Consider the following 27,888-nt stretch of genomic DNA (forward strand, 5'->3'; position numbering starts at 1 on the left):
TCTGGTAATCTGGTATTCTTCATACATTCATAAAATACCTGCCGCTTTCAGACTGAAAATGTACACTGTACAGTCATTCCTCAATATCTGTGGGAAATTGATTTCAGGACCCTCCCTAGCCCTCCTACTCACCAGTGCATATCCAAATATATGGATGCTCAAGTCCTTGATATAAAATGATGTATTCTTTGCATATAAACAAAGCAAATTCTCTCCTGTTCTTTAAATCATATCTAGATGACATAATACCTAATACAATGTAAATGTTATATAGTTGTTATACTATATCATCTTTTAAAATTTGTATTAATTTTATTATATTTCTTCAAATGTTTTAGATTTGAAACATTTCTGTTTCAAATGATGAATAAACCACAGATAAGGAGAGATGACTATAGTTTCATAATTTTGAAGGACTTCTCATTTTTATTTATTACTTTCCTTTTCTATTTTTATTCCATCTTAAAATTAGCCCTTGGAACTTTCGAACATGAGCAGTGAAAGACAGCACAGGGAGATCAGTCCACAGATGAATTTTTCTTTCATTTTTATTTTACCAAAGAAAACTCCATCTAGTCTGTGAGTATATGGAAACTTAATTAAGCTTCAGCCTCCATCTCTCTGATGTTCATAACTAATGTCAAAAAAAGACTTAAATTATCTGCTTGGGAGCTTTGAGGGTCAGCTGCTACTTTCCTTAGTTTCAAATTGCAGATAAATAAATGTCACAAAGGAAAAAAAATCGTACAATAGTTGAGACTCACTCATATAAAAATAATCTAAAGCTTATATAATTACTTTCTAAAATGGCAAAATTACTTTCAGCAAAATGGCAAAATAGGAAGTTCCAGACCCTTCTTCCCCACAAAAACAAAAAACAAAACAAAACAAAACAAACACATCAATTCAACAATACATGAAAAAAAGACCCTGTGTGAAAAATCCAGAAAACAGTTAAGAAGTTCCTGAACCAGAGTTCGAGACCAGCCTGGCAAACAGGTGAAACACCGTCTCTTCTAAAAATACAAAAATTAGCCAGGCATGATGGTGGGTGCCTGTAATCCCAGCTACTCAGGAGGCTGAGTCAGGAAGAATGGCCTGAACCTGAGAGGTGGAGGTTGCAGTGGCCTGAGATTGTGCCATTGCACTCCAGCCTGGATGACAGAGTGAGACTCTGTCTCAAAAAAAATAGAAAAGAAAAAATAAAAAATAAGTTCCTGAACCATAAAGCAAGCTGCACAAAAGCTGATAGAAAAATTCATGAATTTCACCATAGTCACATAGTCACTCTCCCTGGTTCAGCCAGGTGTGATTGGTGAAAACACTCCCAACTCCGAGCTTCTCCCTAAGGAAGGATAGAAAAGCCTGAAATGTATATCTAAGATGCAAAGTTTTTGAGAGTCTGCCAGAGAAACTGGTTCCCATCTTGCCTGAATCAAGGACTAAAAGAAAAGTGCATCAGATTAGGGGCCAATGAAAACACATGTGAAAATTTGGACTAGCATGTACCAACTCACGTAATGCACTACCCTTTGTTCCGGGTGGAATGAGTAGGAGAAAACCCCTATCTCCCAGATTCTCCTTGGAAAGGAAAAGAGCTAAACTCTCCATCAAATGTTTCAGTTTTGGGGGGATGACCAAAAAACTCATTTCTGTTTCACCTGCCTTAAAGCACTAAGTGGATCTGGCATATTATATATATCTGAGGGCCTCTGAGAACAAAAGAGAGCTGAGCACCTTACTGCTGTTCTAGAGGACCTGACATATAGCGCACAGAGACCAATACAGTTTCGCAATCTCTCATTTATCAGGAAAAGAAAAGGGTAGAGTGTCACATGCGTCTGTGTAAAGAGACCACCAAACAGGCTTTGTGTGAACAATAAAGTTTTTAATCACCTGGGTGCAGGTGGGCTGAGTCCAAAAAGAGAGTCACCAAACGGTGGTGGGATTATCATTAGTTCTTATAGGTTTGGGATAGGCGGTGGAGTTAGGAGCAATTTTTTATGGACAGGGGGTGATCTTACAAAGTACATTCTCAAGGGTGGGGAGAATATTACAAAGTACCTTCTTAAGGGCAGGGGAATATCACAAAGTACATTATCACAAGGGCGGGGAGGGTATACTGTCAAAAGGTCAATTGGTCAGTTAGGGTGGGGCAAGAACAAATCACAATGGTGGAAGGTCATCAGTTAAGGCAGGACCTGGCTATTTTCACTTCTTTTGTGGATCTTCAGTTGCTTCAGGCCATCTAGATGTATACATGCAGGTCACAGGGGATATGATGGCTTAGCTTGGGCTCAGAGACCTGACACAGAGTATGCATGTAACCATATTGCTTTTCAGGGAGCTTCCCAAGGAAATGGTTTCTGTCACACCTAAGTCAGAGCATTAATGAGATCCATAATACTCTAGAAGCCTGGGAGGTTCTGAAACCAAAAGAGGGCTGGATAGATTGCAGCAGCTCTGGAGAACCGTGACCACAGACACCAGAGGAAAAAAACAATTATGATCTTCTGCAAAAAGAAAAGAACAAACCCAAGTCCAGAGAAGATGCATTCACAAAAAGGGTTTGAGAGGCCCCCAGAAGTGCTACTTTTTCTGATTGATAAAGGTCTATACCCGTAAAAAGTCAGGTTATAAAGACTGGCAGAGGTGGCTGTTCTTTCAAATGTGCAGATCTCAACACTAACTTATACAACACATGAAAAATCAGAGAAACATGGCTCAATTAAAGGAACAAGGTAAATGTCCATAAAATTAACCTAAATAATTGAATTATGTAAATTACATGACAAAAATTCAAAATTACCATAATGATGCTCAATGAATTCAATAAAATATATAAACCAAATGTCATATCAACATAGAGATAGAAAATATATAAAAAGAACCAAAGGGATATTTTGGTGCATAAATATGTAAGAACTAACTAAAATGTTTTCTAGAGACATTTAACAGCAGACTAGAGCAAGCAGAACAAAGGATTAGCAAACTTAAAAACAAGTCATTTGAAATTATTCAGATAAAAATATTTTAATTTAAAAAAGTGAAGAAACCCTAAAAGACTCATGAAGTTTCCAGAAGAAGAAGAGAAAAAGAAAGAGAGATGCAGATTATTTAAAGAAATAATGGCAAAGTGAACTCAAATCTAGGAAGGAAATTTAATCTTCAGATTCAAAAAGCCCAAAGGACTTCAACTGGAATAAATCCAAAGAATTCTACACCAAGACACATTACAGTCAAATAGATAAAAGTTAAACACAAAGAGAAAATTTTGAAGGGTGCAAGAGAAAAGCAATCTGTCACATAAAAGGGAGCATCCATAAGACTATCAGCAAATTTCTCAGCAGAAAACTTGCAGGCCAAAAGGGAATGGGTTGATATATAAAGTATTGAAGAAAAAGAAAAAAGAAAAAAACTAAATACACTCCAAGAATACTGTATCTGGCAAAACTACTCTCCTAACTGAAGAAAAAATAATGTCTCTTCCAGATTAAGAAATGCTGATGGAGTTCATCACTACTGGAGTAAAATGCTAAAGGCAGTTTCTAAATTTGAAATGAAATAATACTAGATGACAATACAAAAGTATATAACAGTATAAAGCTTCATCGTAGGTGTATTAGGCCATGACCAAAATGCTGATAGTGATATGGATAGTGAAGATCAGGTTGACACTGCCTTGAATGGAAATGAGGAACTTATTTGGAACTGGAGCAAAGGTCATGTATGTTATGCCTTAGTAAAGAACTTGGCTATATTTTATCCCTGCCCCAGGGATCCCTGGAAGTTTAAACTTGAGAGTAATGACTTCGAATATCTGATGGAAGAAATTTCTATGCAGCAAAGCATTCAAGATGTGGCCTGTCTGCTTCTAATACCCTACACTCAGATGTGGAAGCAAAGAAATGACTTAAAGTTGGAATTTCTATTTAAATAGAAAGCACAGGGGAGACATTTGGAAAATTTGCATCCTGGCCATGTGACAGAGAAATATAAAGCTTTTGGGAGAGAGGAGTTCAAGTAGGCTGTGGAGAAACCATTTGCTAGAGATTTCTGTATAGCTAAAAGAGAGTCAAGAGGTAATATCCAAGACAATGGGGAAAATATCTCAAAGGCATTTCATAGACCTTTGTGGCATCCCCTCCCATTTCAGGACCAAAAGCCTAGAAGAAAAAAAAAATGTTTTGTGGGCCAGGCCCAGTGACCAGCTGCCCTGAACAGCCTCATGATTCTTCTCCTCACTTTCCATCCACTCCAACACCAGCTGTGGAACAAAGGGTCCCAGGTACAGCTCGAGCAGCTGCTCCAGCTCAAGAAGGTATAAGCAAGCCAAAAGCCTTGGCATCTTCCAAGTGGTGTTAAGCCTGTGGGTATGCAGAGTGTGAGAGTAAAAAAAGCATGGAAGCCTCCACCTAGATTTCACAGGATATATAAAAAAGCCCAGATGCCCAGGGAGAAGCATGCTGCAGAGACAGACCCCTCACATGGAATCTCTACTAGGGCAGTCCCAGGGGGAAATGTGGGATTGGAGACCCCACACAGAGTCCTCACTGTGGCACAGCTTAGTGTAGCTATGAGTATGGGGCCACCATCCTCCAGACCCCATAATGGTAGATCCACTGGTAGCTTGCATCCTATACCTGGAAAAGCTGTAGGCACTCAAATTGTGAGAGTAGTCATGTGGCTGAACCCTGAAAAGCCACAAAGGCAGTGCTGCCCAAGGCCATGGGAGCCCACCCCTTGCATCAATGTGCCCTGAATGTGGAAAGTGGAGTCGAAAGAGATTATTTTGGAGCTTTGAGATTTAACAGCTACAATACTGGGTTTCAAACTTGCACAGGCCCTAAAGCCCCTTTCTTTTGGCTAATAAAATGAGAAAGATTACTCAGTGCCTATACCCTCACTGAATCTTAGAAGTGAATAACTTGTTTGGATTTGACAGGCTCATCAATGGAAAGGACTTTCATTTTCTTACATGAGACTTGGGACTTTTGTGCTAATGCTGGAATGATATATGACTTTGGGGGTCTGTTGAGAGGGATGATTGTATTTTGCAATGTAAAAAGGACATGAAATTTGGGGGTCCAGGGGTAGAATGACACAGTTTGGATGTTTGGCCCCTACCATGCTGAGATGCAATTCCCAAAGTGGGAGGTGGGCTCAGGCCTGCTGGGAGGTGTTTTAATCATGGGGACAGATCCCTCATTAATGGCTTGGGCCATCCCTGTGGTGTTAAGTGAGCACTTGCTCTGAGTTCACTTGTTGGGTTATTTAAAATAGTGTGGCACCTCCCTCACTCTCTTTTTTACACCTGCTTTTGCCATGTGACTCTTCAACTTCTGCCATAACTGTAAGATTCCTGAGGCCTCTCCAGAAGCTGAGCAGATATTGACACCATGTGTTCTGTAAAGCTTAAAGAACTATGAGCCAATTAAACCTCTTTTATTTATAAATTATCTATTCTCAGGTATTTCTATATAGTTAAAAAAAGGCCTAACACAAAAATTGGTATCAGAGAGTAGAGCATTTCTATAAAGATGCCTGAAAATGTGAAATCAACTTTGGAACTGATAACAGGTAGATGTTGGAAGAGTTTGAAGGGTTCAGAAGAAGGCAGGAAAATCAGGGAAAGTTTGAAACTTCTTAGAGACTGGTTAATTGTGACCAAAATGCTGATAGTGATACTGAAAGTGAAAATCCAAGCTTACACAGTCTCAGATGGAAATGAGGTACTTATTTTGTACTAGAGCAAAACTGCCTTGTGTTATGCCTTTGCAAAGAACTTGGCTACATTGTATCCATGCCCTCAGGATCTGTGGAAGTTTGGATTTGAGGATGATGATTTAGAGTATCTGGTGGAAGAAATTTCTAACCAGCAATGCATTGAAGATGTGTCCCAGCTGCTTCTAACAGCCTATGCTCTTATCTAGGATCAAAGGAATGACTTAAATTTGGAACTTATATTTAAAAGAGAAGCAGAGTACAAAAGTTTGGAAAATTTGCATCCTGGCCATGTATAAAAAGCTCTTTTGGTAGAGGAATCCAAACAGGCTGTGGAGCAATCACTTCTAGAGATATTTACATAACTAAAAAAGAGCCAAATGCTAATATCCAAGACAATGGGAAAAGTCTTTGAAAGCCTGTCAGAGAACTTTTTGGCAGCCCCACCCCTCACAGACCAAGAGTCCTAGCAGGTAAAAATGGTTTCATGGGCTAGGCCCAAGGTCCTGCTACCCTGCACAGCCTCGGGATAATGCTTGCTACATCCAATCTGCTCCAGCTACAGCTTCAGCTCAGAGGGCCCCCAGGTAAAACTTGGGCCACTCCTTCAGCCTTGGTGGTTCCATGTGATGTTAATTCTGCAGGCACAGAGAGTGCAAGAGTGAATGAGGCTTGGCAACCTCTACCTCTATATAGATTTCATAGTGAATATATGGAAAAGCCTGGCTGTCCAGACAGAAACCTGCTGCATGGGAACAGCCTCAGAGAATTCCTACAAGGCCAGTGCCAAGGGAAAATACGGGGTTGGAGTCCCCACACAGAGTCCTCACTGGGACACTGCTTAGTATAGCTGTGAAAAGGGGTTTTCCATGCTCCAGACCCCAAAATGTAGATCTACCTGCAGCTTGTACCTTGAACCTGGAAGAGCCACAGGCACTTTACAACTTCTGAGAGCAGACTCAGAGGCTGAACCCTGCAAAGCCTCAGTGATGGAGCGCCTAAGGCCTTTGCAGCCCACCCCTTGCATCGGTGTGCCCTGGATGTGGGAAATTAAGTAAAAGGAGATTATTTTGGCACTTTAAGATTTAATAACTGCCCTGCTGGATTTCACACTTGCATGGGGACTGTAACCTCTGTTTTTGTCCAATTTCTCTCTTTTAGTATAATAATGTTTACCCAATGCCTAAACTCCCATTGTATACATAAAGTAAATAACTTGTTTTTGATTTTACAGGATCATAGGTGGAAGAACTTTCCTTGTCTCAGATGAGACTTTGGACTTTTGTGTTAATGCTGGAATGAGTTAAGACTTTGGAAGACTATTGAGAAGGGATGATTTTATTTTGAAATGTGAGAAAGACATACTATTTGAGAGGTGAGGAGCAGATGATATAGTTTGTATGTCTCCTTCCAAACCTTATTTTGAAATGCAATTTCCACTGTTGGATATAGGTCCTGGTGAGAGGTGTTTAGATGATGAGGATGGATCCCTCATAAATGGCTTGAGCCATCTCATTCACGATAAATGTGTTCTTACTTTGAGTTCACACAAGATTTGGTTATTTAAAACTATGTGGCACCTCTTCTCCCGTTTTCTTTTTCTCTCTTGTTCCTGCTCTGGCCATGTGATATGCCTGCTCCTGCTTTGCCTTCTGCCATGAGTAAAGCTTCCTGAGACCTTCACAGAAGTGGATACCAGCATTATGCTTCCTATGCTACCAGTAGAATCATTAGCCAATTACAGTTTTCTCATAAATTACCTAGTCTCAGGTATTTCTTTATAGCAATGCAAGAATGGCCTAATAATTAGTCCTTAAGAAGTTCCAAACTTTCCTTGATCTTTGTGTCCTCTTCTGAGCCCTCCAAACTCTTCAGACCTATGCCTTTCACCCAATTCCAAAGCCATTTCTACATTTTCAAGTATCTTTCCAGCAGTGCCTCTCTCCTTGGTATCAATTTTCTGTGTTAGATCATTCTTTCATTACTATAAGAAATATGTAAGACTGGGTAATTTATAATGAACAGAGCTTTAATTGGCTCACAGTCTGCAAGCTTTGTAGGAAGTGTGTTACCAACATCTGCTCAGCTTCTGGGAGGCTTCAGGAAGCTTACAATCATAAAAGAAGTTGAAGAGAGAGAAGGTGGCACATGGCAAAAGCAGGAGTAATAGAGAGTGTGTGTGTGTGGGTGGAAGGGGGAGGTGCTACACACTTTTAAAACACCCGATGTTGTGTGAACTCAGAGAAAGTGCTCACTTATCACCAAGGGGATGGCCCAAGCCATTCAGGAGAGATCTGCCCCCATGATCAAAACACCTCCCACCAGGCCTGAGATCACCTCCAACATTGGGAATTATATTTCAAAATGAGATTTGAGTGGGGACAAATAATCCAAACTATGTCAATAAAGATAGATATACATGAGCACACACACATACACAAACACACACACACATAAAAGTAGAATACTGCAATACTGTAACAAGTGTGTATAAATCACTTAATTCTGGTATGAAAGTCAAAAAATAAAAGTATACAAATAACTATAACTATACAAATATTTTAATGGATGCACAATATAAAAATGAAATTTATGATATTAATAAACTGGGGGGAGTAAAAAAGTAAAGTTTTTGTATGTGATTCATGCTACATTGTTATCAGTTAGCTGGTTATAACTAAAAACTGTTTTATGAAAACTTCATAGTAATCAAAAGGAAAATACTTATACCAGATACACAAAAATAAAGAGAAAGGAATCAAAGCATATCACTACAAAAATCAACTAAACTTAATGTGAGACAGCAAAAGAGGAAGACTGGAACAAGAAAACCTATAAGACAGAGTACAATGAAGAAAATTGCAATATTAAGTCTTTCCCTATCCATAATTACTTTAAATGTAAATAAACACCCTAATCAAAGAATGTTAAGTGGTTGAATGGATAAAAAACAAGATCCAGCCACATACCCTCTATAAAAGATTCACTTTTCATTTGAGAACATGCACAGGTTGAAAATGAAAGAATGTAAAAAAATATTCCATGCAATTAGTAACCAAAAGAGGGTAGAAATGTCTATACTTACATCAGACAAAATAGACTCTAAGTCAACAACTCTCACAAGAGACATAAAGAAACATTATATGATAATAAGATGATCAATATACCAGGAATGTATAAAATTATAAATATATTTGCACCCAACATCAGAGCACACCGACATATAAAGCAAGTATTGGCAGAATTGAAGGAAGAAATAGAGAACACAAATTAGAAGATTTTAATACCCTACTTTCAATAATGGGTAAAATATCAAGACCAAAACCCGAAAAAGGAAACAGAAAACTTGAATGACATATAAATTAAATGGAACTAAAAAGCATATATGGAAAATTCCATTTAACAACTGAAGAATGAACATTCTTCTCAAGCATGCATAGAACATTCCCAAGCATTGATCACATGTTAGATCAAAAAACAAATGTTAACCCATTTAGGAAGATTGAGGTTATACTAAGTATCTTTTCTGACCACAATAAAATAAAAAAAGAAATCAGTAAAGGAAGGAAAACTAAAAAAAATCAGAAATATGTGAAAATTAACACAGTATTGAACAAGCAATACTTCAAAGAAAAAATTTAAAAAAATTAGACAACATCTTGATACAAACGAAAAGAAAAAATATAGCATAAAAATTGATAAAATACAGCAAATGCAGTACTAAGAGGAAAGTTTACACTGGTAAAACTCTACATGAAAAAGAAAGCATATTATTTAAACCACCTAATTTTATACCTCAAGCAACTCTAAAAAAGGAACAAGCAAAATCCAAAGTTACGAGTAGGAAGGAAAAAAAAAAGCTATTGTCAAGTTTCTTGATGTTTTCAGAAAACAAAGTTTTATTTTTCTTGATTTTTAAATCGTTACTCTATTATATACTTCGTTTATTTCTAATCTTTTTTTTTTGTAAGGAGATTGAATTGGTAATTAAAAATCTCCTGACAAAGGAAAGCTTAGGGCCATGTCTTCACTGGATATGTCAAGCAAACATTTACAGAAGAATTAATACTAATCCTTCTCAACTTCTTCCAAAACAACTGAAGAGGAGAGAATACTTACTCATTTTATGAGGCCACCATTATCCTGATATCAAAGCCTGGCAAAGACATTATAAGAAAATAAAATTGCAGGCTAATACCCCTTATAAATATAGATGCAAAAATGTTCAACAAAATATTAGAAACCCATAGTCAATAGCACATTAAAATAGCCATATACCATGATCAAGTGGGACTTATTCTTGGGATGCAAGAATGGTTCAACATACAAAAATAAATGTGATACACCAAGGTTAAAAATTACATGATCATCTCAGTAGACACAGAATGAAGCATTGAAAAAAAAATTCAACATCCTTTTATGATAAAAAAAGTCAAACTAAGAATAAAAGGATATAACCTCAACATAAAAAGGCCATATATCAGAAAGCAACACCTTACACACAAACACACACACACACACACAGTTCAGATAATAAATGAATTCAGCAATTGCAGCATACAAAATGTATATGCAAAAGCCAGTGTTTATGTAAAATAACAACAATCCACAAAGAAAATCTTTTTAAAAGTCTAATTTTTAATAATAAAGGAATATAATACTTAGGAACAAACTTAAATGAGAAAGTAAAATACATACTGAAAACACTGATGAAAGGAATTAAAGATGCAAGTAAATGGAAATGTAACCTGTGTTTATGGATTGGAAGACCTAATGTTGTTGAAATATCCATACTAACCAAAATAACTAATTATAGATCCTATGCAATACCTATCAAAACGTGGTATATAACATATAATGGAATTTTATTCAGTCTTAAAAAATAAAATCCTGGTCAGGTGTGGTGGCTCACACCTTTAATCCCCGCACTTTGGGAGGCCATGGAGGGCGCATCAGTCTGAGGTCAGGAATTCGCGACCATCCTGGCCAACATAGGTAAACCTCTTCTCTATTAAAAGTACAAAAATTAGCCAGGCGTTGTGGAGCGTGCCTGTAATCCCAGCTTCTCGGGAGGCTGAGGCAGGAGAATCGCTTGAATCCGGGAGGTGGAGTTTGCAGTGAGCTGAGATCACACCACTGCACTCCAGCCTGGGTGACAGAGCGAGACTCAGTCTAAATAAACAAATAAAAATCCTGCCATATACTACACAGATGAAACTGACATCATTATACTAGGTGAAATAAACCAGACAGAAAGACAGATAGTGCAAGGTTCTGTTAAATGAGATATCCAAAATAGTAAACTCATATAAAGTAGAATGATGGTTTCCATTGTCTGCCAAGAAGGAAAATGGGGTGTTATTCTTCAATGGATATAGAGTTTTTGTCACGCAAGATGAAAATTTCTAAAGATCTGCAGTAAAAAAAGTATACATATGGTTGACAATACCATAAAGTATACTTAAAAACTTACTGAGAGGTTAGATTTTATAAGTAATTTACCACAAAAAAAAATGGAAGCTTACTTTCTGGATCACTAAGAATGGAGTATTATGGAACTAAAATACAGATGTATATTAGGAAGTACAGAGATAGCAGTGTCTAAGTGTCCAAAGATACTATTAGCTTTAATAAGTCTCACGAATTTGTCCGATTACAGAGTCCACTAACACAGAGTGGCCCTAGAAAGAGATTGATGGATGAATAATATTTCTCACTGAAAATTAAAAACTGCTACTTCTTAGGGAAACCAGAGATGGTAATAATGGCACATCAAGAGCATTACATTTATGTATAGATTTTATATTGCATCTGTTGCTGTTATTATATATTTTAATGTTATTTCTATTTCTAAGCTCTTCAAGCTGACACTTTCACCTACCTCGTGTATCAACAGAAATTGTTTAATTTCCTCACATCTACACTCCTATATGGCTCGTTACATGGATATATACGCTATTTTTATATTTCTCAATGCTGACAAATAAAGATTAAAATGTTTACATCTAATGATCCTTTAGGTAATTTTTAAATAAAGAATACCTAATTATATCTTAACTTTTCAAGCAACTGCAAGGTCTTCCAAATTTTTTAATGTAATACCTTATTTGAAAATAAAATTAATTTAAATATTTTGACCTAAATAACTTTTAAAATATGTAAATTTGTATAAGTAAGCCTATTAAAATTTTCCCACTTTAAGTAAATGATTCTTCAGTCAGACTTGGAAATTTACAACAATCCTTAATAATTAATGTAGCCAATTTTTATATTGGACTTTATTAATATCCTCAGTAGTTCATTAGCAAATGTGGAAGAAAAATACTGGGTTTAGGTAAAGGCAGATATCTAACAAACACAGCCAAATATGTAACAAAGATTTTCACAAAGAATGAGCAACTACTTCTTTGAAATACACATTTTATTTTTCCATTAGCTCTTGTACTAGGGAAGCATGGTATACAGAACTGCATGTATCTATTGCAAAAAGAAACAATCTGATATTTTGTAGGCTTAATTTCTTAGTGACCATTTATTTAAAAACCTCAAGGAAAGAAACCATCTGTAAATGTTATCAGTGTGGATTTGATAAAAGGTACCTAAACAATACAAAATTAAAGTGATGTATGTCCACATCAGATGACTCAAATTGTTAGTAAAATATTCAAGATTTTTTAATGCAATCTACAAACAAATTTGAATGCTTTTTCTACAAAAAATGTGTCTCTCGGCTTCTACCATCTCTCTGTCACTATACCACAACATTAAACTCATAGGTGAGGCAAAATAATTAAATCTGTTACTTCAGTAATCTTGGATGGTTTATGCTTATGTAACTTCTGATGGATTACCATTGACCATACCCCTTTTGATTTTAATGAATATATCATATACCTTTGCTTAAAAATAACTGTAGAATCTTTCCAGTAAGCCTACTTTCAGTGAAAGTAAGACTCACTAAAGTTATAATAAGAAATATGAAATTATTAGATCAATCTATCTGGTCTAATATCAGTGAAGCATACATTTAAGATAAATTGGCCAATCATTTCTTCTATAAGGCTTTATCATTTTTTTCAGTTAATTTTTGGGAAAAAAAACCTATGCGGTCTTCCATATTGCAAAGTAAAACCACAAACTCATCAAAGTAGGGATAGGCAAATTATTTGACAAAATTAGTATCTAACCATAATTAATATATTAAAACATTGTGTCCAAGGAGAGTTGTGTGTCTTATAGTATTGATTTTAGATTTTAAGGATGTATACTTCCAGTTAACGACAGATTTGTATCTTTTAAAATGTTTTTTTCTCATTTTTTTTTCATGTTTCAATGCTAGACATATAGTCTCATAAAATAGAGAAGTATTTTCTCTTTTCTTCTATTTTCTAAAACAAAGTCTAAGATTGTGATTATTGCTTCCTAATAATTTCTCAAATTTATCAGTAAAAATATGAAGCATTTATATACTTTGCGAAAACTACAAATTCAATGTAATTGATACACACAGATGTATTCAGGTTTTTAATTTCTTTTAGTATCAGTTTTTATGTTTTGTTTTTTAAGAAATTCATCCATTTTAAATTGTCAAATTTATCAGCATAAAGTTGTTTATAATATTATCAAGTTATCCTTTTAATTTCTATAGAATCCCTCTTTTATTCCTGAGTTTCATAATTTGTATTATCTCTTTAGTGTCTTGATTCACACTTACTAGATGATTATAGATTTTATTGATGTTTTAAGGAATGAAATTTTACTCGTTATTTTTTCTATTGTTAGTCTCTTTGTATTGCATTGAGTTGTGATCTTATATAAATTATTTCCTTCCTATTTTTAGTTTGGATTTAATTTGCTTTTTTTTGAAGATTAAAATGTGTATCATTCATTTCAGATCTTTATTCTTTTTCAAGTTATAGATTGGAATAAGTAAGTTTCACCCAGTACATTGACTAACTTTACAACTTTTGACATTTTGTAAAATCATTATTATACAGTTCAATAGACCTTATAATTTCCTTGTGATTTCTTTTTTAACTCTTCACTTATTTAGAAACATTCTGATTAATTTTAAACATTTGGCATTTTTGGATATTTTATCCTTCATAATTTCAATTCTACTGTGGTCAGAGAATATGCTTGATGTAATATCAATATTTTAGAATGAACTGAGACTTCTCTTATAGTCATGAATGTGATATATTTTCATCATCGTTTCTTGTGTACATCAACTAGTATGTGCTCAAGATTTGTAAAACATAGTTTGTTTTCTCTTATATCTAATGCCTTCTTATTTCCTACTGTTGCTTATAAAATCTTCTCATATCTAATGCCTTATTTCCTATTGTTGCTTATAAAATCTTCTCTATATATGTGACTTTCAGCAGTATGAATATGATGTGACTAGGTGTGGGTCTTTTGTATTTATTCTGCTTATATTTGGTTGACTTCTTGGATTTGTATGTTAATTTTTTCTGTAAGATCTATAATAATGAATCTAAAATGCAGCAATCATTATTTCTTCAAATATTTTTTCTCATAACATCTCTAATTTCTTTTACTTTGGGACTCCAGTTACTGGTATGTTGGGCCACTTTTTATTGTCTCATAAGACATTAAGATTCTTTTCACTTTTTTTTATAATATTTTCCCACCTATTCTTCAACATGATTAACTTGTGCTACTAATCTTTACCTTTCTTCTGGCATCTCTAATTTTCCAATATTTCCATCAAGTAATATTTTTCTTTATGATGCTGTACATTTTAACCTCTGTAATATCCTGGATTTTTATTTTTCTTTGTTTTGTTTACATATGTTCTTTTTTTTTTCTTACCCTTTTTTTTTTTTTTTTTTTTTTGGTCCACATGCATATTTTGAATAGCTGGTTTAAAATCCTTGTCTGCTCATTTCAAATTCTGTGTCATCTGGGTTTCAGCTAAAAACTGTTCCCTTTTGGCTATGGATTACATGCCCTATTTCCTTACATGTTAGCAATTCATTGTATACTAGATATGGCGACTGGTATGTTGCAGAAAATCTAAATTCTGATATTGGCCCCTAAACAATGTTAGTCTTCATCTACCAGGCAGACAGATTACTGGGTGGTTATTTTGAATTTGCAAAGCTTTGACTATATGTGTATTAATGACAAAGGTATTAATTTTTGAAGCACCCTACCCACGCCTAAGTTTGGTGGAACTCCATTTCAAAAATACATCTCTTCTATTTTGGGAAACTGTTTAAATCTTTATTCAGCTCTTTCCAACTCTACAAGACTGCACTTTTCTGGGGACTTTAGAATCTACCTGCTGAAATGTAGTTCAGTATTCAGATCAGGATTAGAGATGAGTGTATATGCAGAATTTGGGGCTTCCCTTTGCGATTTCTCCATCAAAGAATCTTCTTTCTCAATTAGTAGCTCTTCTGACAACATGATGTCTTCCTGTAATACAACTTGAGACATTTTATTTTTAACTTTTAGCCATTTCTCACTGCATAGACTTCAGTGTTGCCTTTGAGGAAAAGTCAGATAAACATGGATATTATTTATTTCTAAGGTTTAATCTCATACAGTTTATGCCTGTTTTGGTCACCTTCCAGATTCTTCATTTTTAGTCTTTTAAAAATTTTGCCTAGAGTTTAAAGTTTTAATCTTCAGGAGTATGACTGTGATAGATGCTACTGTGTCATTACTGGATTCAGAACAATCACACAGACTATTTTTAAAAATATGCTTCAATACAAACTATAAAAAATAAGGTTTATTAAATACATAATTGATTATTTAATGAATAATTTTAAATGCCAGATAAATTCTTTATTTTAGAAGAAATTTTATTATTTTGATAATAATCACAAACCCAAAGAATACTTCATAAAAGATAAAACTTTTCCAAAAGCATCATATTTATTTAACAAACTTACCAGGTCTTTAAAAAATATATATCCTTTTAGTAAGCAGACTACTCCTAACTGATAAAAGAATATTGATTACAGTTTTGCACAAACTATTCACTTTGGGTGAAAATAAATTGTAGAAAGTTTCATTTCAAAACATTATGCTGGACTAGAATTTTACATGAATTTGGCACCTTTAGCAACTGCTTAATTCTGAAAAAGCAATGTTTTAGAAACGAATTGTACCATTTCGTCTGTATTTTTAAAAATTCTCAAATTATGAAAAGCAAGTATATTCTTAAATTATAAATCTTTAGTAGAAACATTCATGTAGTATTTGATGATTTATTTATTTTGTTTAATTCATAATTCTTAGGTCATTTTCAGGTACTAAAATAGACCTTCTGGAACAAATATGCAGAAAGGCCAAGAACTCTGAAGGAATATGTGTTTCAGGAATTCCTAATTTTAACATGTGTTATATTTGTATCAAGTTTCATGAGAACAATATCAGATAGGGACCTCTTTAAAAATCATAAAAACTTTTGGTTAATAAAATGAATCAAGCTAAATGGTGCTTTTTGACCTTTATGCACAATTTGGAAAACATTAATGCTAGTGGCTGATAACAACTCAATCATTTACGTAATGATATCCATCAGACCTCATGGATATCAAAGGTATTATTCATGTCTATTAATTCACGCCTATTGATCAGCTGCTTCAGCTAAGCCCAGCTAATTTCTTTTCCCAGTGCCACCGGTATCATTAGCAATACATTACTCCCATCACTCAAAAGCTTCATAGTGAACCTCTGTCAATGTTTGATATGTGTTACTTTCTTGGCATTTATGAAAGGTGCTGTTTTAATTTTTGTATATGCAACCTAATTGCTTTTCAACTGGAAACATTAAGAAAATAAATCCATCATATAAATGTATGAAGTGACTAATAACTCACAAATATTTTTAAAGAATTAAATAGCGTGATTACACTGAGAATAACTTGTGGCTCAGTAAAAGGTTTAACAAAGCTTATACTTCTTCTAGCCGCTGGATTAGGGAAAGTTTCCAAGTCAATGCTCCACAATAGAATTAAATTTGATCTTCCACAAATGTTAACAGAAAGTGATTGAATGCTACTGCCTTAAATATTCAGCATATTTCTTACACTTCTTTACAACGGATGAATGCAAGCTTCATAGAGGAAAGAAAAGAAAATTGAATAATGGTGACTTCCATAAACACAATAAAAAAATTAATGAGGGATTCATCTTTTAAAAAATTGAAAATACATCAAAGTTGAAATCTTTGAAATTGAATCACAGAATTCTGAAAATATAGTTTATAGGTATATGTGGAAGTAACTAATTAAGAACAAGGAACAACTTAATTTCATCACTATAAAAGTCATATGAATTTACTACTCCTGCATCAACAGATGCAAAATAAAAGATTGTAGTAATGATCATAGTACACATTGCATACTTACTCTGCTAAACATTTACTTGCATTATTTTGTGCAATCTCAAATATTCTACTATACATGTTCTGTTATTATCTAAATATTACAGATTAACAAATGGAAGGTTAGAAAAGTCTAAGTTCACACAGTTGTTGAAAAAACTGGGACTCAACCCATATTAGTCAGATGTCAGAACCAAAGAACCCCCTATATTATTCTAGCTGTCAATCAAATCATACACTTTGACCAAGTAATTATAATTCTAACAATATAACTAGAGGAAATGGAGATATTTAAACCTTTGAGTCAAATACTTTTAGAAAAAATGCAAAAATTTAATAGTTTTTAAAAACTATTAAATTTTAAAACTGAGTTATTTTAAAACCTAAAATTATAAAAAGTTATAATTTAAAAAATATTTTAAGCAATATTAAAATACAAATCTTTGGGCACATTCTTTTCTTGAAGGACATAACTGTTATTATATTATTTACATAAATGTATATTTATATGCAAAAAGTCTTATTAATTTCTTTAGTGTTATAGCATTTATACATTTTCTCACATATTAAAAATCGTTAATCTCTTAAAGATGTTTGTTTTTTGCAATATCTCTGAATAGATTTGTAGACACCACCACAAAATATTTCATACAATGCAACAAAAGTTTCTTTTATATGCTCAGTTATGGTCAAGAGAAAGTAAGGAAACTTGGAAGGTGGGGTTATTCACAGTATAAGTCTTTTCCTTTTTAAAGGCCTTTGAGAGTAAGTCCAGAAAATTCTCAGGTAAACACAAGTGGAAATTAACAACTTAAGAATAAGTGATTGTGAAAAGTGATAGGATAATAAAAAATATCTTTTAGAAATTAAAGTTATAGACTGGTATAGAAGATGGCCGAATAGGAACAGCTCCAGTCTACAGCTCCCAGCATGAGCGAGGCAGAAGATGGGTGATTTCTGCATTTCCGACAGAGGTACTGGGTTCATCTCACTGGGGAGTGTCAGAAAGTGGGTGCAGGACAGTGGGTGCAGCTCACGAGTGTGAGAGTAAGCAGGGTGAGGCATTGCCTCACCCGGGAAGCGCAAGGGGTCAGGGAATTCCCTTTCCTAGTCAAAGAAAGGGGTGACAGACAGCAGCTGGAAAATCGGGTCACTCCCACCCTAACACTGTGTTTTTCCAATGGTCTTAGCAAACGGCACACCAGAAGATTATATCCCATGCCTGGCTCGGAGGGTCCTACGCCCATGGAGCCTCGCTCATTGCTAGCACAGCAGTCTGAGATCAAACTGCAAGGTGGCAGCGAGACTAGGGGAGGGGCGCCTGCCATTGCCCAGGCTTGAGTAGGTAAACAAAGCGGCCAGGAAGCTCAAACTGGGTGGAGCCCACCACAGCTCAAGGAGGCCTGCCTGCCTGCCTCTGTAGACTCCAGCTCTGGGGGCAGGGCATAACCAAACAAAAGGCAGCAGAATCCTCTGCAGACTTAAATGTCCCTGTCTGACAGCGTTGAAGAGAGTAGTGGTTCTCCCAGCACGCAGCTGGAGATCTGAGAACGGACAGACTGCCTCCTCAAGTGGGTCCCTGACCCCCGAGTAGCCTAACTGGGAGGCTCCACCCAGTAGGAGCAGACTGACACCTCACATGGCCGGGTACTCCTCTGAGACAAAACTTCCAGAGGAACAATCAGGCAGCAACATTTGCTGCTCACCAATATCCGCTGTTCTGCAGCCTCCGTTGCTGATACCCAGGCAAACAGTGTCTGGAGTGGACATCCAGCAAACTCCAACAGACCTGAAGCTGACAGTCCTGACTGTTAGAAGGAAAACTAACAAACAGAAAGGACATCCACACCAAAACCCCATCTGTACGTCACCATCATCAAAGACCAAAGGTAGATAAAACCACAAAGATGGGGAAAAAACAGAGCAGAAAAACTGGAAACTCTGAAAATCAGAGTGCCTCTCCTCTTCCAAAGGAACACAGCTCCTCACCAGCAACAGAACAAAGCTGGACGGAGAATGACTTTGACGAGTTGAGAGAAGAAGGCTTCAGATGATCAAACTACTCCGAGCTAAAGGAGGAAGTTCGAACCCATGGCAAAGAAGTTAAAAACCTTGAAAAAAAATTAGACAAATGGCTAACTAAAATAAACAATGCAGAGAAGTCCTTAAAGGACCTAATGGAGCTGAAAACCATGGCACGAGAACTACCTGACGAATGCACAAGCCTCATTAGCCTATTCGATCAACTGGAAGAAAGGGTATCAGTGATGGAAGATGAAATGAATGAAGTGAAGTGAGAAGAGAAGTTTAGAGAAAAAAGAATAAAAAGAAATGAACAAAGCCTCCAAGAAATATGGAACTATGTGAAAAGACCAAATCTATGTCTGATTGGTGTACCTGAAAGTGACAGGGAGAATGGAACCAAGTTGTAAAACACTCTGCAGGATATTATCCAGGAGAACTTCCCCTATCTAGCAAGGCAGGCCAACATTCAAATTCAGGAAATACAGAGAACGCCACAAAGATACTCCTCGAGAAGAGCAACTCCAAAACACATAATTGTCAGATTCACCAAAGTTGAAATGAAGGAAAAAATGTTAAGGGCAGCCAGAGGGAAAGGTTGGGTTCCCCACAAAAGGAAGCCCATCAGACTAACAGCGGATTTCTCAGCAGAAACTCTACAAGCCAGAAGAGAGTGGGGGCCAATATTCAACATTCTTAAAGAAAAGAATTTTCAACCCAGAATTTCATATCCAGCCAAACTAAGCTTCATAAGTGAAGGAGAAATAAAATCCTTTACAGACAAGCAAATGCTGAGAGATTGTGTCACCAGCAGGCCTGCCCTAAAAGAGCTCCCGAAGGAAGCACTAAACATGGAAAGGAACAACTGGTACCAGCGACTGCAAAAACATGCCAAATTGTAAAGACCATCGAGGCTAGGAAGAAACTGCATCAACTAACAAGCAAAATAACCAGCTAACATCATAATGATAAGATCAAATTAACACATAACAATATTAACCTTAAATGTAAATAGGCTAAACGCTCCAATTAAAAGACACAGACTGGCAAATTGGATAAACAGTCAAGACCAATCAGTGTGCTGTATTCAGGAAACCCATCTCACATGCAGAGACACATATAGGCTCAAAATAAAGGGATGGAGGAAGATCTACCAAGCAAATGGAAAACAAAGGCAGGGGTTGCAATCCTAGTCTCAGATAAAACAGACTTTAAACCAACAAAGATCAAAAGAGACAAGGCCATTACATAATGGTAAAGGGATCAATTCAACAAGAAGAGCTAACTATCCCAAATATACATGCAACCAATACAGGAGCACCCTGATTCATAAAGCAAGTCCTTAGACACCTATAAAGAGACTTAGACTCCCACACAATAATAATGGGAGACTTTAACACCCCACTGTCAACATCAGACAGATCAACGAGACAGAAAGTTAACAAGGATATCCAGGAATTGAACTCAGCCCTGCACCAAGTGGACCTAATAGACATCTACAGAACTCTCCACCCCAAATCAACAGAATATACATTCTTCTCAGCACCACACCGCACTTATTCCAAAACACACCACACAATTGGAAGTAAGGCACTCCTCAGCAAATGTAAAAGAAGAGAAATTATAACAAACTGTGTCTCAGACCACAGTGCAATCAAACTAGAACTCAGGATTAAGAAACTAACTCAAAACCGCTCAACTACATGGAAACTGAACAACCTGCTCCTGAATGACTACCGGCTACATAACAAAATGAAGGCAGAAATAAAGATGTTCTTTGAAACCAATGAGAAAAAAGACACAACATACCAGAATCTCTGGGACACATTCAAAGCAATGTGTAGGGGGAAATTTATGGCACTAAATGCCCACAAGAGAAAGCAGGAAAGATCTAAAATTGACACCCTAACATCACAATTAAAAGAACTAGAGAAACAAGAGCAAATACATTGAAAAGCTAGCAGAAGGCAGGAAATAACTAAGATCAGAGCAGAACTGAAGGAGATAGAGACACAAAAAACCCTTCAAAAAATCAACGAATCCAGGAGCTGGTTTTTTGAAACGATCAACAAAATTGATAGACTGCTAGCTAGACTAATGAAGAAAAGAGAGAAGAATCAAATAGATGCAATAAAAAATGATAAAGGGGATATCACCACCGATCCCCCAGAAATACAAACTACCATCACAGAATACTATAAACAACTCTATGCAAATAAACTAGAAAATCTAGAAGAAATGGATAAAATCCTCGACACATACACCCTCCCAAGACTAAACCAGGAAGAAATTGAATCTCTGAATAGACCAATAACAGGTTCTGAAATTGAGGCAATAATTAATAGCTTACCAACCCAAAAAAGTCCAGGACCAGATGGATTCACAGCTGAATTCTACCAGAGGTACAAGGAGGAGTTGGTACCATTCCTTCTGAAACTATTCCAATCAATAGAAAAAGAGGGAATCCTCCCTAACTCATTTTATGAGGCCAGCATCATCCTAATACCAAAGCCGGGCAGAGACACAACAAAAAAAGAGAATTTTAGACCAATATCCCTGATGAACATCGATGCAAAAATCCTCAATAAAATACCGGCAAATCGAATCCAGCAGCACATCAAAAAGCTTATCCACCATGATCAAGTGGGCTTCATCCCTGGGATGCAAGCCTGGTTCAACACATGCAAATCAATAAATGTAATCCAGCATATAAACAGAACCAACGACAAATACCACATGATTACCTCAACAGATGCAGAAAAGGCCTTTGACAAAATTCAACAACCCTTCATGCTAAAAACTCTCAATAAATTAGGTATTGATGGGACGTATCTCAAAATAATAACAGCTATCTGTGACAAACCCACAGCCAATATCATACTGAATGGGCAAAAACTGGAAGCATTCCCTTTGAAAACTGGCACAAGACAGGGATGCCCTCTCTCACCACTCCTATTCAACATATTGTTGGAAGTTCTGGCCAGGGCAATCAGGCAGGAGAAGGAAATAAAGGGTATTCAATTAGGAAAAGAGGAAGTCAAATTGTCCCTGTTTGCAGATGACATGATTGTATATCCAGAAAACCCGATAGTCTCAGCCCAAAATCTCCTTAAGCTGATACACAACTTAAGCAAAGTCTCAGGACACAAAATCAATGTACAAAAATCACAAGCATTCTTATACACCAATAACAGACAAACAGAGAGCCAAATCATGAGTGAACTCCCATTCACGATTGCTTCAAAGAGAATAAAATACCTGGGAATCCAACTTACAAGGGATGTGAAGGACCTCTTCAAGGAGAACTACAAACCACTGCTCAAGGAAATAAAAGAGGATATAAACAAATGGAAGAACATCCCATGCTCATGGGTAGGAAGAATCAATGTTCTGAAAATGGCCATACTCCCCAAGGTAATTTATAGATTCAATGCCATCCCCATCAAGCTACCAATGACTTTCTTCACAGAATTGGAAAAACTACTTTAAAGTTCATATGGAACCAAAAAAGAGCCCACATTGCCAAGTCAATCCTAAGGCAAAAGAACAAGGCTGGAGGCATCACACTACCTGACTTCAAACTATACTACAAGGCTACAGTAACCAAAACAGCATGGTACTGCTACCAAAACAGAGATATAGATCAATGGAACAGAACAGAGCCCTCAGAAATAATGCCGCATATCTACAACTGTCTGATCTTTGACAAACCTGACAAAAACAGGCAATGGGGAAAGTATTCCCTATTTAATAAATAGTGCTAGGAAAACTGGCTAGCCATATGTAGAAAGCTGAAACTGGATCCCTTCCTTACACCTTATACAAAAATTAATTCAAGATGGATTAAAGACTTAAATGTTAGACCTAAAACCATAAAAACCCTAGAAGAAAACCTAGGCAAATTCAGGACATAGGTGTGGGCAAGGACTTCATGTCTAAAACACCAAAAGCAATGGCAACAAAAGACAAAATTGACAAATGGGATCTAATTCAACTAAAGAGCTTCTGCACAGCAAAAGAAACTACCATCAGAGTGAACAGGCAACCTACAAAATGGGAGAAAATTTTCGCAACCTACTCATCTGACAAAGGGCTAATATCCAGAATCTACAATGAATTCAACCAAATTTACAAGAAAAAAACAAACAACCCCATCAAAAAGTGGGCAAAGGGTATGAACAGACACTTCTCCAAAGAAGACATTTATGCAGCCAAAAAACACATGAAAAATGCTTATCATCACTGGCCATCAGAGAAATGGAAATCAAAACCACAATCAGATACCATCTCACACCAGTTAGAATGGCAATCATTAAAAAGTCAGGAAACAACAGGTGCTGGAGAGAATGCGGAGAAATGGGAACACTTTTACACTGTTGGTGGGACTGTAAACTCCTTCAACCATTGTGGAAGACAGTGTGGCAATTCCTCAGGGATCTAGAACTAGAAATACCATTTGACCTAGCCATCCCATTACTGGGTATACACCCAAAAGATTATAGAACATGCTGCTATAAAGACACATGCACACGTATGTTTATTGCGGCACTATTCACAATAGCAAAGACTTGGAACCAACCCAAATGTCCATCAATGATAGACTGGATTAAGAAAATGTGGCACATATACACCATGAAATACTATGCAGCCATAAAAAATGATGAGTTCATGTCCTTTGTAGGGACATGGATGAAGCTGGAAACCATCATTCTCAGCAAACTATCACAAGGACAAAAAAGCAAACACCACATGTTCTCACTCATAGGTGGGAATTAAACAATGAGAATACATGAACACAGGAAGGGGAACATCACACACAGAGGCCATTGTGTGGTTGGGGGAGGGGGCAGGGATAGCATTAGGAGATATACCTCATGTTAAATGACCAGTTAATGGGTGCAGCACACCAGCATGGCACATGTATACATATGTAACAAACCTGCACGTTGTGCACATGTACCCTAAAACTTAAAGTATAATAAAAAAAAGAACACTGATATAATTTAAAAAAAAAGAAATTAAAGTTATAATTCCTAAAATTTAAAGAATACTAACAGATGAAGATAATTTAACAGATAATGAATCAGAGCATTTTCTTCTGTTGGTCCTGTCAAACATATGGCGAGATAAACGCGTTTTCCTACAAGAAGTTTATTGAGGAGTAATCTCATGATCAACTCCTGTAAGAAACAAGGGGAACATAAAAAGTTAAAGGAGGAGATTTCAGTGCAATGTAGTTCAAACATTGGCCTTACAGGATCTTATATGTTATGAAGTTTGGATGAGATGGCCCTCAAAGAAGAACCTAATGGAGACAAGGTGTCCAGCCTTATCAAATTAATATGTCATTTGACATGGTCTATCCCAGGTGGTATAACCTTTTAGAAGGTAGCTTACTTTGACAGAGAGTAACTCTGGAAGAAGCACTCAGCTATAAACCATCAGTGGGCAACACTCCCAGCAGCTGGTGAAAAGTATGTTTCATTACACAAGCCACTATTGGCACTATTTTCCACTTCTCAGTTTATCCCAAGAAGGGAGCTAGGACAAGCTTGGGACAATCATTTAGTTCTCAATTCTTTAGTTTTAAATGTATACACAAAGATAGATAGATAGATAGATAGATAGATAGATAGATAGATAGATAGATAGATAGATAGATAGACAGGTATGAAAGCAAAATACATATACACACAAACACATACACAAGCTATACGCATATACTGTATATAACTATATATGTATGCATGCACGCATGTATATTAATTAGGTAGTAGCTACTAACTGGCACATAAATTTCTCTTTGAAGAAATAATTAAGGGAAATAATTCCCTCCGCAAGTGCAATTCTTCTTGGTAAAGAAGATTCTGAAGTACTAACTTTCAGACTTACTTTTCTGTCACATAGAAAGGCAAGTTGACTCATTGTTTTATTTTAGTTTAGTTTAATGCTTGAAGGTTTCTAAGTTCAAAATTCATTCACAGCATAAGTCTTTTCCTTTTCAAAGGCCTTTGAGAATAAGTCCAGAAAATTCTCTTCTTCCAAACAAAAATTTCTAGAATCTACTCAGTTGACATGCCTTTAGGTCTAGTAATTTAGAGTGTGGAAAGTAGAAGAAAGATCTCTGGCTAAACTAACTTTAAAGCAAGAAGAAATGTACATATAAAAAGATTTATTATTCCAATAGACATGTAAGTTCTTAAAGGTGAAAATGTTAAAAATTTCTTGAGGCATAAAAAGACACAGTAAAATGTACACAATTAAATCATACAATCTGATATATTTTGACATATGTGTAACACCTTTGAACCCATCATCATAATCAAGGAAATTAACATATTTATTAACACCAAATATTACTTTATTCTACTTTGCTGCTTAATTGTTTATAGTATACCTCTTTATTTTATTACAGTCTACCTTCAAGCTAAATTATACCATTCTATTTCTTGTGTAAGAATCTTACAACAGTATACTTTCTCCCCTTCTGACATTTGGGCTATCATTATCAAGTATTTTTTTCTGACTGTTATGGCTAAAACTTGATAAATTTTGTTGAAAAATATATATTATGTTGTTTTTGGGTGTAGTGTTTATAGATGTCATTTAGTCAAAGTTGGTTGGTTTCAGAATTTCCTTCCTGATCTTGTCCTTAAATGATTCACCATTTATTGAAAAAGAGATATTAAAATTTCCTGCTATAATTCTGAAATTGTCTATTTTTTGCAGTTCTATCAGTGTTTGCTTCATGAGAATTCATACTATTGTTTTTCCCTGTATTTTCCATACACTCATGTACTGATGAGTACTCCAGTGAATACTAGAGGGATTCGTTCTACCAGTCCCTATAAAGTTTATCTATGAAACTTTTTTGTTTGGTGCTCTTCCCTGGATGCTCCAGCAGTCTTTGCCACCATGGATGCTCAGTCTTGTCTCCTGAAGTCAAGGTATCTTCTAGGCTCTGATTGTGCTTCCTTTACTAATGCTGAGGTCTGAAAATTCTCACGAAGCAATTATCTTGGCAACTGTAAGATTTAACCTCATTTATTTCCTGTCTCTTGGGGATCACTGCTTTGTTGCCTGATGTGCAGTGTCTTGCAACCCATTATTTTATTTATTTTGTTTGTTTTATGGTTGCTTCAGGAAGGAGTGTAAATTTAATCACTGTAAGTCAATCTTGTTCAGATGTGAAGGTCTGAACACTATTTTTATGCATCTCTGCAACTCTGCCTTTCCTATACTCCACCTCTATCTTTGAATTTATATATGAATTGAAACAGTTTATCAAAGACAGTAAAATGTCTCTACTTTGAATCAAATGATGTCTATATTTTAAAATACTGTACCTTCTGCATTGATATAGTTTCATAGTTTAATATATAATGTTATTATTCATTCATTCAACACATATTTATTTAACAACCATTCTACGTCATTTATTGTTATAGGTGCTGCTAAAAAAGTCAAATAAAACAAATGAAAATTCCTGCTAAATTATAGCTTATTTTTAGGAAGAAGGACAGAAAATAAACATAAAAGTAAGTAAAATCAATGTCAGGTGGTGACTAATGAAATTGCTAGAGGACAGAAAATGCTACAAAATATGTAGTTTTTTATGGCATTACATAGAGGAGTCCAAAAAGATCTCACAGAGATGTTGATATTTTAGTAAAGACTTAACAGATGTAAGAAAGTAGACTCATGGAACCCAGGAAGTCTTTTCCTGGGGAATGCCTTGTGTTCTTCAGGAAGTAATATACCTGGAATAACTGCCACATACTGAATGCTTTCTATCCAAAATTCATACATAAAAACGTAATCCCTAATGTGATGGAATTAGGAAATGAGGCATTTAGGAGCTAATTAGGTAGAGCTCTCCTGAATGGGATTAGTGCTGTTATAAAAGAGGCCTCAGAGAACTCTCTTGCCCCTTCTGCCATGTGAGGTTATAGAAAAAAGATGTCTATGAACCAAAAAATATACCTTCGCTGGACACAGAAACTACTGGCACTTTGATCTTGGGCTTTCAGCCTCCAGAACTATGAGAAATAAATTTCTGATTTTTATAAGCCACCCAGTGTATGGTGTTATAGCAGCCCCAATGGACAAATAAAGTAGTTGAAGATTTTTCAATTAGTGACTGTCTATAATCCTGGTAGTAACAACAAAATTAAAATTAATTATTTTCTTACTTAAAATATAACTGTGGTTCTTTAAAGGATTCTGTGTGTGTGTGTGTGAAGTATGGTGTTTGAAAAGGAAAAAATGTTTTTAATTACTACAAAATCCTCCTATTTTCACTGTTATATATTACAATGTGTTATTTCATATAAAATTATTTCATTTTATTTTAATAACCACCATAAGTGATCAAGGCAGGAATATTATTATGCTTACTTCTAAATGGCAAAATTGTCACTCTAAACCTTTGAATTGATAGCCTGTTTCTAAGGCTGCATTCTTTCAGTGTATGGGAATATTATGCCTGATTGCAAAAGAGTATTATTCCTTTTTCTTAAAAATATACTCATTATTATTTGTCCTTATTATATTTCTCCCTTTGTGTCATTCTGATATTGCCTAGCCAAGTGTCCTTTTTTCCCCTTTTTTAATGTAGTATTTGAATGGGTGAATAGTTTTTAATTCCACTTAGCTTCAGTAGCACAGTAAGATTCACAAGTATATGTATATTATTTTATATGTATATTATGCTAAATATATATTAAAATAGTCTAGTTGTCATCATATTTATTATTCTGAATTATAGAGAAATTTAG

At 35.6% G+C, this 27,888-nt stretch overlaps 1 long non-coding RNA gene across 2 annotated transcripts in view; it reads right to left on the bottom strand.

Annotated features, from left to right (window-relative positions):
• The window catches only part of LOC129534718 (uncharacterized), a 241,947-nt gene that overhangs the window by 138,471 nt on the left and 75,588 nt on the right, over positions 1-27,888 (bottom strand). The gene's annotated exons all lie outside the window — the stretch shown is intronic.

Source organism: Gorilla gorilla, chromosome 6, assembly GCF_029281585.2.
Source record: "Gorilla gorilla gorilla isolate KB3781 chromosome 6, NHGRI_mGorGor1-v2.1_pri, whole genome shotgun sequence".
In the NCBI taxonomy this organism is placed as follows: domain Eukaryota; kingdom Metazoa; phylum Chordata; class Mammalia; order Primates; family Hominidae; genus Gorilla; species Gorilla gorilla.